Below are 16,107 nucleotides of genomic sequence, written 5' to 3' on the forward strand. Positions count from 1 at the left end.
GCCTCTTCCTGAAGTCTGAAATTTCCCAGATGACTTTGGACTGGAAAGCGGACTGTTTGGAGAGTAGGACAATGGCCCCCAAACAGTTTCTTAGGTAGGACCTGTGGTTCATAATTACCAATGGTTACTACAAAAAAGCTTCTGTTTCCCAGGCAAAGTAAACGGGGCTGCCCTAGCAGCCAGTTTCCTTCTTCCATACAAGAAACAACACGAATCATAGAGCCTCCATACACACAAACATTTTAAAGCTGTCATAAAAACCACTCACCAGTGGGTATTCGCATGCATTTCATCATGAACTTTATATTGAAAGTGACATTTTGGAGACAAATTTGGCAACGATTTTCCCCTCTATAGTTTGGGTACATCCAGCTCTATTATAACTGGGGAGGGGTGGGGAGGGGAGGGGGAAGCAGCATTTCCCCAAGTCATTTTCCTCCTCCTGTGCCAGATGGAAGGAAGGCACAAACACTTATCCGTGTGCGTGCGCGGTCTGTCTGCACTTCCTTTTGGGAAAGGACCAGGTTTTTTCAGGATGCTCCATGGAGAGCTCAGCTCTCCCATGAGCATGTGTCTCTCATCAGTGTCTTGTGTACATTTACATGCGCAGTTTCCCTTGACTTCTCAGGGGAAAGGTCTGGGGGCCTTTTTTTTTCACGGCTGATGGTGATGGTCAGAGTCCAACATTTACCCAAATAAGTTTCCTTCCATCCTGCTCGTGTGCCAGATGGAATGAAGGCACAAACATTTTTCCCCTTTTCTTTTTCTTGGATGCATCCCTCACATCTATGTGCGTTTGCGGTCTGTCTTGACTTCCTTTGGGGAAGGGAACAGGTTTTCCTATGTGCTACATATAGGGCCGGTATCAGGAATAGCAGTGTGATTGCCACGGAATGAGCGCGCCTGATGTTGGCCCCAGATCAGGCAGCATATGGTTAATGGAGAGAGAGCGCGGGCCGCAGCGCTAAGTCGTGGATTCCAGTTCGACCTCTGACACATACTAAGTAAAAGACCTTGAGCAAGAAGGCGATTCACCTCTCTCTGATTTGGGCAACTCTCCAAGATTCTTAATCGCCCATTATCCCTAGAGGGAGTTTTCTCATCTGGGAGTCCTCTGTACCAATGAACTCACAGACTCAGTACCTGTCCTGATATAGAGGGGAAAAGGGAAGGGAGTGAGCATTTAGGAAAAATTACTACACATTGAGCTGAGTGCTTTACAAATATTGTGTCATTTGATCTTCACAACAGCCCGGGGAGGTATGTGCTATTATTATCCCCATTTTACAGTTAAGGAAAGTGAGGTGGACAGAGGTTAAGTGACTTGCCCAGGGTCAAACCATCTAGCAAGTGTCTGAGGTTGGTTTTGAACTCACGTCTTATGGACTCCAAGTTGAGCACTCTCTCCATTGTGCTAGCTAGCTGCTTATATATAATTGCAGGATATATAATGCATAATATAGGCTATTGTATATCTTTAAGATTATATAGATAATGTGTACATATATTTAATAGGAATAGCAAGTTGTACAAAATAGATTTGCAGTTCATGTACATTCACCTTTTTTTCCTCTTCTGCTATGTTGTGCAAATGCTTATTTTATTTCTAAAATTCAGAATAAAATAAAAAAAATTTAAAAAGATATATGGGACTATATTTTGTCTTTCGTTGAATCCCCAGCACTTAGCACAGTGTCTCAAACATTGCAAATGCTTAATAAATGCTTACTGACTTATTAACATTTTATAGATGAGGAGATGAGGTTCAACAATGAGGAGCAGTGGGAAGAGTCCTGTATCTGGAGGCAGAAGACCTTGTCCCAAAGCCTGGCTCTACCTCTAAGGGGCTCTGTCTAGGGCAAGTCATGCAGCCTTCCTTCAGTTCTTCCTCTCAGTCTGTGAATTCCTCCTTGGTCATATAGCCAGTGACATTCTGGAGAGCCTTCTGCTCCCATGACCCTATATGCTATGATTTCTCTCCCAAATACATTTATTATTGCCAAGATTATTATTTTGTTAGTCGCACACCTCTGTAGCTGAGAGTAACAGCCTCCTTGGAGCACCCCAATGACGGCAAGCATCATAGGATGATACAAGGACAACTGGTGTGAACCTTAGAAGCCACGCAGTTCAACCCTTTTATAGAGGGGATACTAAGTCAGAGAGGGTTGAAATTCTTGTTCAGAGTCACAGACCCATTAAGAACCTGAGGTGGAACTAGAGCCTCAGTATTCCTGACACCAGGGGAGCATGCTATCAACTCCTCCAAAGTGCCTCTCTTTAAGGGAAGCCTTAGTTATTGTTTGCACTCCATCAGGGATATACCATGATACCCACTCACACCGAAGTGTGAACCTGTGTCCACTGCATGCTATGGAGGACAAAAATTACTGCAGGAATACTAGCTTTGGAATATTGTTTTGCATTAAAGAAAAAAACCCACCCTTCACAATGAGAAGCATGTTAATGCCCAATGGTGAGCAGTTTTAATAATAGCTTTAAACCATTTTTGCAGAGGCTCCATTGTTGGGGCTGCTTCTCTTATGGCCCAAAGAAATTGGCTGTGGGTACACATGGTCTATTCTCACTGTAACTATAAAATCAACCCTCAAGAGAATTTTAAGTCTTCTTGAATTGCTTTTTAGCACAGACGAAGGAAGTAAAAGCTCTAAAACTGCCTAGTAACAGGCAGATCTCTGGGTAAAGCCAGTATAACCCTGGCCAAAACCCAAACATGAACAACAAAATGTGGGCTATAGGGAAACGTGTTTTAAAAGGTGGATTGGACCAATGCAAGACAGTGTGTAGTTATTAAGTAAACAAGCATGTTTGTCTATTTCCTAAAGTGAAGAGCAATCAAGGACCTCTTGGTGTAATAGAAAGAGTTCTGGATTTGTAACAGTCAGAGGTCTTAGGGCCACATTACAACTGTATTCTTGGCTCTTTGTGAAATCGTGGGCAAACCACTTGATTTCCCTGGGTTCGAGTTTCCTTTTTATTAAGATGAAAAAAGTTGGATCAGATGTTTTCCAAGGCCCATTCCAGACAGAAGTGTGAGTGTTAAATTTTCAACATGAGAGTTGGAGAGCTGGTTGTTAAATGTCTACCTAGCTCTTGACTCTATTATCCTTTAAGATTCTGGGAAATGCCCATAAATCCATGTTTCAACAGACAGGTTCATGGTTCTATCCTCTCATTTCACAGATCAGACCAAAATATTTACTTAAACAGGTTTGTCTCAGCTTATGTTTGTTTATAAACATGTACTGCCACCCCTACGTGTATGCGATTTGTCCATTAAAGCTCATTAATCCAAAAGGAAGCCTTATTTAAAAGTTGCTAAATTCAAAGCTGCTTCTCCAGTGAGCAGATGTCTTTGTTCTTTGATGAAATTATGGAATAATCTGTATCTAATTTAATTCAAAGTCTGGTGAATTGCGTTCTAAACCCACCTGGTTTAAATGAATATAAGAGTAACAACTGGTATTTTATATAAGGCTTTAAGGATTACAAAACACTTTACCTACATTATCTTGTTTCATTCCTAAGAACCACTGTGAGGTACGAACTATGAGATGTTGTTGTGCATACCCATTTTATAGATAATGAAACTCAGGTACAGAGAAGTGAATTAATTTGTCCATGGTCACACAACTAGTAAATATAAGAGGTGGCATTTGAACTCAGGTTTGAATAGACTGACTCTCAAGTCCAGTGTCAGTGAGCAAGCCTTCAAATTTATGCTGTATATAGTTTGTACATAGCTGTTTGCCAGTTCTCTCACTATTAGAATGTGAGCTCTTTGAGAGCAAGGGCTGTTGTTTGCCTTTCTTTGTGTACTCAGGTCTTAACACAGTGCCTGGCACATAGTAGGTGCTTAATAAATGCTAGTCAACTGACTTTCTTTTGTACCACATTGCCTTGGAATACACTCTGAGTTCTAAGAAAACTGAGTGACTCAGAACTTTGGGAATATATTTTGTTTGGAATGCTGAGGTGGGCAGTATGGGCTACTTTAGTGAGGTGTCATTTTGACTTAAGTCAGAAATTGATTAAAAAACCATATTATGCCAAGGACCAGAAGGGCATCGTTTTAACATATTGATTAAACTTTTTGAAATAGGACAACTTTTTTTTTCTAACCACTACTTGCTAGTCCTTTGATCTGATTTTATTGTTATTGATGTCTTTTTGACACCTTGGTCATTTCATAGATAGTGTGCTCCCCTAGTGTAATCTCAGTGTCTAGAGACAGAAATTAAGTTCTTTAGCACATGGGGAGGATGGCATCTGGTGACTTTGAGGGAGAACATGGACAACAACTGCACGGAATGGGCGTGCATGGATCGAGTTGTGATCTTCAGTGATGGAACTTGCAAACAGATGAAATTACAGATCCTTTGAATATTTGTGAGTCATTTTCAAATATTATTCCCCCTGCTTGAATTCTCCCTTGTTAGGGAAGAAGAGAAAAACTGACAAAATGACCACATCTGGCCAACATTCTGCACCCTCAGTATACCCCTCTTCTGATGAAAGGAATGAAGGATGTCCCTTATCACATGTTCTCCAGAATCAAAACTAGTCATTTACACTAAGTGTGAGCTCAGTTGATTTTTAGTATTCTTTTCTTTTATATTACTGTAGCCATTGTTTACATAGCTTTCTTGGCTGTGATCACTTCACTTTGTATCAATTCATATGTATTTACATGTTTCTCAGAATTCCTCATATTCATCTTTCCTTATAGTACAATAATTTTCTATTATATTTATGTATGAAACTTTACACAGCCTTTTCCCAATTTTTAGGCTCCAAATTTGTTTCGAATTTCCTTCTCTCCTTTCTTTTTTCCCTTCTTCCCTGCCTTCCTTCCTTCCTTCTTTCCCTCTTTCCTTCCTCTCTCCCTCCCTTCCTCCCTCTCTCCCTTCCTTTTTTCCTTCTTTCCTCCCTTCCTCCCTTCCTTCTTTCCTTCCTTCCTTTTCCCCACTCCTTTATTCCTTTCCTTCTTCCCTCCCTCCTCCTTTACTCCTCTCCTTCCCTCCTTCCTTTTCCCTTTCTCTCTCCTCCCCATCTCCCTCCCTCCCTCCTTTCCTCCCTCTCTCCCTTCTTCCCTTCCCTCCCTTCTTCCTTTCTTCCTCTCTCTCTTATTTTATATATATAAAGGAACCTGTCTAAAGTAAAGTTTCACTTAAGCTACATAACACTCAGCTATATGCCAAAAAACCAGGTGGAGCTCATTGGATTGACTTTTGATAGGACATCCTAGGGTAATACAAACAAGTTATTCACCTCAAATAAAAGAGTTAGGATTGTAAAACTTGGGAAGCCATTTCAGCGATGATAAACAACCCTGAGGATCTGAGTATTTATTCTAGGCTGCTTATGATGACATATTTTTATAACACTTGTCTGACTGCCAGGAAATGGCAGGCTTTCTTGCTCATTAAACAAAATTGAATGGGAAAAATTTCTGCTCTTAATCTTTTATAATTTTGATGTGGCCATGAACCAATATGCAACTGAAAATTCATAGTCCACAACTAAGCAAGAGGTCATGTTAAACTGAACTACACTCACATTTTTGAAATTCTATGGATTGTTAAAAGAAAAAGGTAAGGTAGGAAGAACCATTTTATTCTTCCTGAGAATTCTTTTTTAAAAAATCATGTTTAAGGAAAACTTCTTTTTTAAAAGGACATAGAAGATAAAATAGGTAATTTTGATAATAAGAAACTGAAAAGTTTTATGAAAACAAAATATTTGCAGTTAATATGAGGAACCACTGTCAACTGGAAAAAAATTTTTTGATCAAATAATCTTTCATAATATTCAGCTTCTCAAGATATATCAGGAATGAACACAAACATATAAGAGAAAGAACCATTTGTTCATGAATAGGTGGTCAAAGATATGAATTAGTTCTCAAAAATTGAGGATCACATGTGGAAGATTATTTAAAATCACAGGTAACAAATGAAAATTATATTGACAAAGATAATAATAGATGGGAAAAGACAATGACGGAGGCACTTTTGTAAGAAAAGCAGAGTGATACACTGTAGGTGGAGTTCATCCAGAAAGAAATTTGGAATTTTGCTTAAAAATTACTAAAATATCAACACATTTTGATTCAGAGATCTCAATCCTAGGCATATGTTATTCAGTCCTTCAGTTATGTCTGACTCTTTGTGATTTCATTGACTACATAGCACCCCAGGAACTTCTATCATCTACTATTTCTCAAAGTCTGTCTAAGTTCATGCCCAATGTTTCCATAATACTATATATCCACCCCATCCTCTGCCATCCCCTAAGCATATATCTCAGAGTCTAATATAGAAAGTTAGTTCCCATATACCATCCTCTTCCCTGAATTGTGTCAGTAAAATACTCAAACGAAGTAGATTCTCATCACCTGAGGAACGGTTAACCAAGTTATGGCACATAAGTGTAATGAAATATTACTGCACCATTAGAAATTATGATTATTAAGAATTCAGAGAAGCAGGGGAAGACTGGTGAACTGACATAAAGTGAAACGATCAGAACCAGGAAAATAATATGCACAATGACTCCAACATAGTACATGGAAAGAACAATAAAACAAAAATGAATGGTGTCCAGTTACAGTGGTTAAGCTTGGCCTTAGAAAAGAGCTGAGAAAAAAATCTTTCTCCTTCCTTGTTGAGGGGGGATACTTTTGATGTGCAATATTGTATGAATTGTTAGACTCCACTAATATGTTCAGTGCTTTGGCTGGACTTTTTTTCCCCCTTTTACAAATATTTGTTAGGATAGCTAACTAGGAATAGCAGGAAAAAAAGATACATTTGGAAATTATTGCAATGTTTAAACCTAAATATGTCAAAGGAACCCACTAGCAACTATAAAATTAACAAGAATGTAAAAAAAGTGACTCACTACTTGGTTATTTGTTAATTTCCAATGGTTTATCAAGTACTTGATATACCTTTAAGAACAAAAAATAATTTACATTAAAAAAAAAAACAACACCTGGCCTACAAAGTCTCCTTGAAAATTAAACAAATTGGGGGTAGCTAGGTGGCACAGTGGATAAAGCACTGGCCTTGGATTCAGGAGGACCTGAGTTCAAATCCAGCCTCAGACACTTGACACTTACTAGCTGTGTGACCCTGGGCAAGTCACTTAACCCTCATTGCCCAGCCCTCCCCCCCCCCCAAAAAAAAAGAAAATTAGGCAAGTTTTCTTCAGGAAGTCAAGGTAAAGAGGTCTTACTTCACATTATGGTTTCAAAGATTCTTTGGATTATATGTGGGTGAAACAGCTATAAAGTTATACAAAATACAGTCATCCAACTTAGTTAAAAAATTTATTAAAGTCCTATTAAGTTCCAGGGTACTGGAGATATACAAATACTTAACAGCTTATACCCTACTACGGGTAGAGCATGGGAAGGCAGATAAAAATTGTGCAAAGGTCAATAAATCCAAAGTATATGCAAAGTAATTTCAACATTAAGAGAGCATTTACAATCACAGGGCCCTTACATCCAAAGCTTCCAAGAAAAATATGAACTGGTCTCAGGCCATGGAAGCTCTCAAAAGGGACTTTGAAGAGAAAGTAGGAGATATAGAAGGAAGATGTAGAGAGAGGGAGGAAAGAATGGAAAGAGAAATGAGAGCGATGCAGGAGAGTCATGAGAAAAAGGTCAACAGTTTGAAAAGTCAAATGGAAAAGGAGATAAAAAATCTGTCTGATGAAAATAATTGCCTAAGAATTAGGACTGAACAAATGGAAGCTAGTGACCTTATGAGAAACCAAGACACAATAAAGCAAATCCAATTGAATGAAAAAATAGAGGGCAATGTGAAGTATCTCCTTGGAACAACAGCTGAAATGGAAAATAAATCCAGGAGATATAATTTGAAAATCATTGGACTACCTGAAAACCATGACCAAAACAAGAGCTTAGACACCATCTTCCAAGAGATTGTCAGAGAAAATTGCCCTGATATTCTAGAAGCAGAAGCTAAAATAGAAATTGAAAGAATTCACTGATCACCTCCTGAAAGAGATCCCAAAAGGAAAACCTCCAGGAATATTATAGTCAAATTGCAGAACTCCGAGGTCAAGGAGCAAATATTTTAAGCAGCTAGAAAAAAGGAATTCAAATACTGTGGAGCTCCAGTAAGGATAAAGCAAGATCCAGCAGCATCTATATTAAAGGACCAGAAGGCATGGAATATGATATTCCAGGGGGCAAAGGAACTGGGACTACAGCCAAAAATCACGTACCCAGCAAAACTGATTATAATCTTTCAGAGGAAAAAATGAGACTTCAATGAAAAAGAGGACTTTCAGGCATTTGTGATGAAAAGACCTGAACTGAATAGAAAATTTGACTTTCAAATACAAGACCCTGGAGAATCATAAAAAGGTAAACAGGGAAAAGAAATCCCAAGGGACCTTAAAAGGTTAAACTGTTTATATTCATACATGAGAAAATAATACTTCCAACTCATAAGAACTTTTTCAGTAAGCAATACACAGAGGACACAGGTCTGAACTGAATATGAAGGGATGGTGTTTGTAAAGCATTAATTTTTTGTATATTCTTGTTCTTTGTGGAGAAAACAGGGTGGGTTGTCTGGTGTCTGGGACTGGATTTGGGTTCTGGGCCTCCTGGGCCCAGGGTTGGCACTTTGTCCACTGTGCCACCTAGCTAACCCATGATGACATCTTTAATATAGGGTTGAGGGGTAGGAGGAATAGACTGGGGGGGGGAGGGGAGAGGTAGCTCACATGACAGAAACAAGAAGAGAGCATTTAGAACCTGAGGATTAGGAAAGGCCCTTTATAGGAAGAGACATCTAAGTTGTGCTTTGAAGGGACCTAAGGTGTAAAGAGGTAGAACAAATGAAGAAGGACATTCCACAAATGGGGGACAGTCTGTGCAAAGGTATGGAGGTGGGCAACAGAATGTACTATGTGAGTAAAAGGCTAACAGGCTACTTTGACTGGAATGGTGAGTGGATAAAAGAAGATCACATGTGTGTCAAGATAATGGAATGTGATAGATGAGATTTAGCAGATACTCGGGAGCCCACCTGGAGATTAATTTAAACTGATTGAATTGGAAAAGGCGACTGACTACTGACTGTATTACCGGCTGATTTGACATCTGGCTGGTACTTAAGAGTGCTTAAGAAAGCATGGTTCTCAGAAGCTAACAACTTTGAACTTTGACCACCTTCCGGCCCAGTCAACCAATCAGCTTGAAGGACTTCCCATTTCTGGGAGGGGACAGGAAGGAGGGAGGAGAGACTGTACTGGGAGCTTGGTCTTTTTTGGCTGGAGAGATCGGTGTGGTGGCAGAAGACTTCACAGGGGAGTTAGTTCAGCTAGGATTGCCAGGTTATAGGAATTCTGTTCTCAATCTTTCTCTTTCTTTTACTATCTTTCAATAAACCTTTAAAAACCTAAACTCGTTTATCAGTGATTTTAGTCAGTTTCCCCCCAAAACTGGGGGGACAGATTAGAACCCACATTTAGAAATTTAAATTATACACGTGAAATGACTGGAAAAGTTAACTGGGAGCCACTCTAGGGCCTTTAAATGACAATTCTACTGGAGGAATGTAAAAGCATTATTAAGTGTATACTATGTATTAAGCACTATTTTAAGGCTTGGGAATAGAAATAGAAATTCCAGGTAATCCTGAACTCAAAGAGCTCACTTTCTAATGGAGGAGATAATACAGAAAGGAGGGGTCATTATCACGTTCAGTTCATGGCAGAGAAGAAGTCTAATGGAGAAGCATTTATTAATCACCTATTATGGGCCAGACATCGATAAGTTCTGGGGACACAAAGAAAATCAAAGAGCAGTCACATGGTGTCTTGAACTCACTGTGGGATAGGGGAGACAATATGTAAGTGACTGAGTACAAACAAGATAGGCAGGAGGCTGGGTCCTGCTGGGCTACTGACAAGAAAATGAATGTGGCGGATGGGAAGGCCTCAAGGACTTTGACGAACATTGGCAGGGCATATGGCCCCAGCTAGCAGGATAGTGGTCCAAAGGGTGGAGTAGAGTGGCGATACTTATGGTAGACTTGAGGTCATAGGGGTAACCATCCAAAAGACAATGAAAACCTTATGCTCAATAAGAACTGGGTATTGTGCTAACAAAGTTTGGCTGGGGGAATGAAAAGTCTATGGTTCCCCCTCAGTAGAGATGATGTTTGTCTTCTAGCCTTCTGTTTAGCTAGCATAGGTCACTGTTTTGCTAGGGTTGGAGAGAGGAAGGTCCCTGGCTCTCAGGTAAGCCAATAGAGAGTAGTGGCTATTATTAGTACATCCTTCTTCATTCCACTCAGTTTCAAATGAAATACCGTTAGATTAGGGGTTTAAGAAGCAATAATATGAGATGGCTTGAAATTGGGATTACAATGGGTACTCTGTCTATGAGTATGTTTTTCATCAAAGTACATTGATACTTGCTACCACGCAGGATATGCAATTTCAGATTTTGTCAGGATGTCATTAAAAAATTAAAAACAAAACCAAAAACAGGCATCTCATCTATGCCAGGATTTTTTTTTGGGGGGGAGGGGGAGACACACATTTTATACACATTGATTAAAGCTAGAGTAGAAAGCGAGAGATGGGTTGTGGGGTGCCAAAGACTTTAAAAACAAAGTCACTACCTTGGCCATTGGGGTTCTGAGGTCATAGAGAGTCATAAAGTTCCCTTCAATTTGGTCAGATGAGAAAACATTATGAATGGTACATGAAACTTATAAGGTTATGAATTCAGTAGGGAGTTGAAAAGTTCAGCTGTTTATCTAAAAGTCATATGTATTAACCTGTATTTTTCTTTTTCCTTGATTTTTGGCTGTAATTGGCCTACAGGGGCCTCATTCTTCCTTGAAATTACATTAGCTAAGAACTACTAGATTTAGGAAAGGAAATAAAAGTCATTGTAGCTTTAACCACCAAAGTTAAGATCCCACCCCACACCCCAAAGGGTGAAAGGATTTCTTCTTCTAGGGTTTCCATTATCCTTATTTATTGCCAATATTTCATTATTCACATGATCAGTACAAAAAGTGCAAGATTGGAGTCAGGGTGCCTGGTTTTTGATGCTGGCTCTGCCTTTATACTATATGTGTAAACTTGGGCAACTAATTTCACCTCTCTAGAACTCAGTTTCAACATGTATATAGTGAGAGAGCTGGACTGCATGAGTTCTAAACTTAAAGCGCTAAATCTAATAGCCTTATGGTATAAGAACTAGCCTTGGCTTTAGGCTAATTTATTTATTAAGCATTTACTACGTGCAAGGGACTGATTAATTAATTGGCAATTTGATTAATTGAGCCACAGTGTCCACCTGAACAAAGGGAATAAAGGCACAGTTCAAGCACAAAGCAATGGTGAGTGTGGGGAATAGTAGAACCTATTCTGCTGCTCTAAAGACTGGGGGTTTAGAGAGTGGTTTATATTCTAGCTTCTTAAACCATGGGCCATGGCCCAACTGAATATGGGGGTCATGAAAAATTTGGCAATAGTAAAAGGTTATGTATACCTATTTTATATAGTTATATGCCTGGGGTTGCATAAAAAAACTTCTTTGGCAAACAGGGGTTGAAAAAAATTAAGAAGCCCTGGTTTACAATGAAAAGAGGCAGGAGTATAGGAGGAATATGGAGTCCCCACGACCAGGATGGCTGAACAAGCTCTGTCCATTTAGGGTTGATATGAACCAGTTTGAGCAGTCTCTGTGATTGCTGGCACAGCAGAGGTGTTCCCGGTTCACCCAGTGGATGCCGCAAAGGATCACTGGTATGTCAAACTTGAGCAACACTCATTCTGCCTCCTGACTGGCAGATTTTGATTCCCAGGTTATTTCAGTCTCTCCTGAATAATAAGGGAGCTCAAGCAAATCAAGATGATTAGTAAACTCATTATTCATTCCATTTCTAAAGGACTGTGCTAAAAGCTGGGATTACATAAAGAAACAAAAAGGAAAAAAAAACAGTCTCTGTACTCAAGGAACTTATATTATAATGAGGAAAGACAAAATAAAAGAGCTAAAAAGTAGGAGTGGGGGTGAAGAGGGGAGAAACTTCCTTCTTGATTGTTGGCCCGAGAGTCAGGAATCTACAAGTTCAAAGCCCATCTTAGACTATAGCTGTGTGTCCCTGAACAATTCACTTCTACTTTCTGAGCTTCAGTTTCATCATCTATAACATTTATTACATGGTGCTTAAAGTCCTGCCTAGCTCTAAATCTATGACTCTCTTATCCTCCTCCATAGAATCCCACCCCACTCCCAATCCTGCTTGATAGACCTTCTAATTTATTTTTGTCGATTCCCTATCTTAATCTCAATAGAATTTATTCCAAACCTTTACCTTTCCCCTCAAGCTCCCAACAGTATTTCCTCCCTCTCCCTCCTATACTATAGCCTCTTTTTTTTTTTTTCACCTGAGAATATTGAGACCCATTGACAGGAGAAAAACTTCAAGAATTCTCAGCTTTATCACCCATGTTTTCTTCCTTCCCTTTGGCTACATACTCCTCACTAAGGACAATTATCCTGCTTTTGCTCTTAATTCCATTTCTTCCTCTCCCCTCCTATATGTTGTTGTAATTGTCATTCTGAAGTAGGGATGGATTTAATTGATCAAATTGATTGTGAGCCATCCCAAAGAATTACAAAATTGAATGACTCAGTTTCCAGTTCTATTAAAAGATTATGATTAAAAAAAGAAAACATATTCAACCAAGAAAAAATAGAAATAAAATTATTTGCAGTTTGATAAAAAGAAATAAATTTAGGGCAGCTAGGTGTTGCAGTGGATAAAGTACCAGCCCTGGATTCAGGAGGACCTGAGTTAAAATTCGGCCTCAGACACTTGACACTTACTAGCTGTGTGACCCTGGGCAAGCCACTTCACCCTCATTGTCCCCCAAAAAAAACCACACACAAAAAAGACTGTGATGACCACAGGGAAAACACCCCAAAGGAGAAAAGTGTCGCCAATAGGGTTATGGAATTCCTGGGGTGCTAAGACATCCCCCAAGGCAGGTACCTTTTTCTCTAGGGGTGTGTTTTTGGGATTAAAACATCATAAGGTGAACCTAAGGACACATTTGGTCTTTCTTCACATGTTCATAAAACATGTTTAGACTTGTCAGACCCCAAGGTTCTCTCTGTTTAGGATATCTCTTTACTTTTAGATCTGGTTTCAAGGTACAGTTTCTGTTTCCTTTCTTCTAGGATTATTAATCCCTGGCTACTATTTAAACTTTTGCTGATAGTGTTCATTGATGGGGACTCAAACCCTCTGGTTGATAAGGACTCAGGTCTTTAGTTTCTCTTTTAACCCTTTTTAGCTATCATTGATCTTAGTTTATCTGTTAACCTTTCTGGCCTCTTCCATCAATTCCACTTGTGATAATCTATGTATTGATGATCCCTCCATCTCCACTGGCTCCTTCCTTGCTGCCTACAAAAATGCTCAGATCACCTCAAACTTAAAGACATTTCTTTCTAGTATTCTTTGCACAGTATTATACTGTCTCTTGTTAAAATGTGGGAAATGGTGTTCTCTCTCTCACTCTCTCTCTTGTCCTCCTCATCCTTTCTTCTTCTTCTTCTTCTTCTTCTTCTTCTTCTTCTTCTTCTTCTTCTTCTTCTTCTTCTTCTTCTTCTTCTTCTTCTTCTTCTTCTCTACCTCCTCTCCTCCTTCTTCTTGTCTTTTTCTTCCTATCTCTCTCCTTCTCCTCTTCTTCTCCTACTTCTTTTTCTCCTCCTCCTTTTCTTCCTCCTCTTCCTACCCCCTCCATTCCTTATACTAATCCCACCTCTGCAACCCAGACTAGTGGTTCTTTGATTACTTAGACAAATCTCATCTCTCTTTGCTTATACAAGATGAGGGTTAAAGCTTCTAGAATTCTTTTCTCCTGCCTTTTTCCACACACCTTCTAAGCAGGTCCTTCTTATCTTTCTCCTTCAATATTAGTCTCTTAGTTAACAACTCCTATCACTCTGCATTCTTTCTGGGTAGGCATACTATGGGGGAAGGGGAAAAATGTTAGAAAAAATTACAGTACTTGAATATGCACTTCCTCCCCGCCCCTGATCATTCATTGACCTCCAATCTTAACATACCTAGGCATCAATAAAGCATTTACATGTGGATATCCTTCTTTAATTTCTCTTTTTTTGTGGGGCAATGAGGGTTAAATGACTTGCCCAGGGTCACACAGCTAGTGTCAAGTGTCTGAGTCTGGATTTGAACTCAGGTCTTCCTGAATCTAGGGCCGGTGCTATATCCGCTGCGCCACCTAGCTGCTCCCCCCTTCTGTAATTTCTAACTCAATATTTCTATCCTGAAATTGCCATCTGTATTTTCCAAGCTCACCCTTCCAAAATTTCAGCTTTGGTTAATGGCACTGTCATTCTTCTAGTCCCCTAGGCTTCAAAATGTGGCATTATCTTTGAGTCCTCTCTCTTCTTTAAGTCTCATAATCAATCATTCATCCTTCAAAATATCTCTCACATTTGTTCCTTCATCCCTATTCTGACTTCTATTTCCTTAGGTTAATGGATAATGTACAATGCTCTTCTGCTTTCCCAGTCACCAGTGGAGTGAAGCAGGGCTGCCTGATTGCTCCCATTCTTTTTAGTATGATGTTTTCAGCAATGTTGTCAGTTGTCTTCAACATGATGCCATGAAAATGGCATCAAGGTCAGCTACTGCTCTGATGGCAAATTATTTAACTTGAGAAGGCTAAAAGACAAGAAATACTAAAGAAGTGGAAGGAGAGTTAGTGTGCAATTTTTTGTTCATAGATGATTATGCACTCAATGAAGCCTCTGAGGCTGAGATGCAACAAAGTATGGATCAATTCTCTTCTGCTTAGTGTTAATTTTGACCTAACAATTAACACCAAGAAAACAGAGGTTCTCCACCAGCCAGCACCACCATCCATACGCTGAACCATCTGTTACAGGAAATAGAGAAATTTTGAATGTTATGGATAAGTTCACTTACCTTAGCAGTATACCTTTCAAGGATGTACACATAGATGATGTGGTTGACACACACATTGTCACAGCTAGGTTAGTGTTTGGGAGGATCTAAAGGAAAGTGTGGGAGAGAAGAGGTAATAAACTGTCTACCAAACTGAATGCCTACAGAGCTGTTGTGCTGACCTCACTGTTGTATGCCTGTGAAACCTAGACAGGATACCAGCACCATGCCAGGAAATCAAACCAATTCCATTTGAATTGTCTTAGTAAAATTCTGAAGGCCACCTGGCAAGAGAGGGTACTTGATATTGAGGTTCTCTCTCAACTGAACTGCCAAGCATTCAAACTCTACTGCAGAGAGTGCAACTATGATGGACTGGCCACATTATTTAAATGCCAAATGTATGTTTGCCTAAAAGACTATTTTACAGAGAACTAACACTAGACAAGAGCTCATATGGAAGTCAGAAGAAGCATTACAAGGACACCCTCATGGTCTCTCTGAAGAACTTTGGAATTGATTGAAAGACATGAGTAATATTGGCACAAGACTGCCCGACATAGTGTGCCTGCCTCATATACTGTATTCTACTATAGACTGTAACCTCCTTGAGGGAGGGAACTGTTTCACATTTTCAAAATTTTCAACTTTGTAGTCCAATCACTAAAAACAGTGTCTAGCATAGAGCAATCACTTAATAAATGCTTGTTGATTGATTGATAAATGTTTGTTGAATTAGATTAAGAAGGATTTTAAAAAATAATATTTGCTATTGATTTAGGGGTATCTTTCCTCCTTGCCTTCCCTTCTTCCTCATTTAACTCTGAGCTAAAATTCCAAGGATGTTGTTACTGTGATGCCTCTTTCCTGATATTCACATTTTCCCACTGCCATGATCTGCTCCACCTGCTCCTTTCCCTCACATCTTCCCTCCCGGAGTAAGGGTTCAGGAATTGTTGGGATTTGCAACAAGCTTTGACTCTTTGAAGGATAGATTGCCACCCCCCCCCCCCCCCCCCCCCGCCGCCCCGCGCCCTGTGATGACTAGGACACAGAGTGGACTGTCCATTGTCCT

The sequence above is a fragment of the Dromiciops gliroides genome, chromosome 1, assembly GCF_019393635.1.
Source record: "Dromiciops gliroides isolate mDroGli1 chromosome 1, mDroGli1.pri, whole genome shotgun sequence".
Taxonomy (NCBI): Eukaryota; Metazoa; Chordata; class Mammalia; order Microbiotheria; family Microbiotheriidae; genus Dromiciops; species Dromiciops gliroides.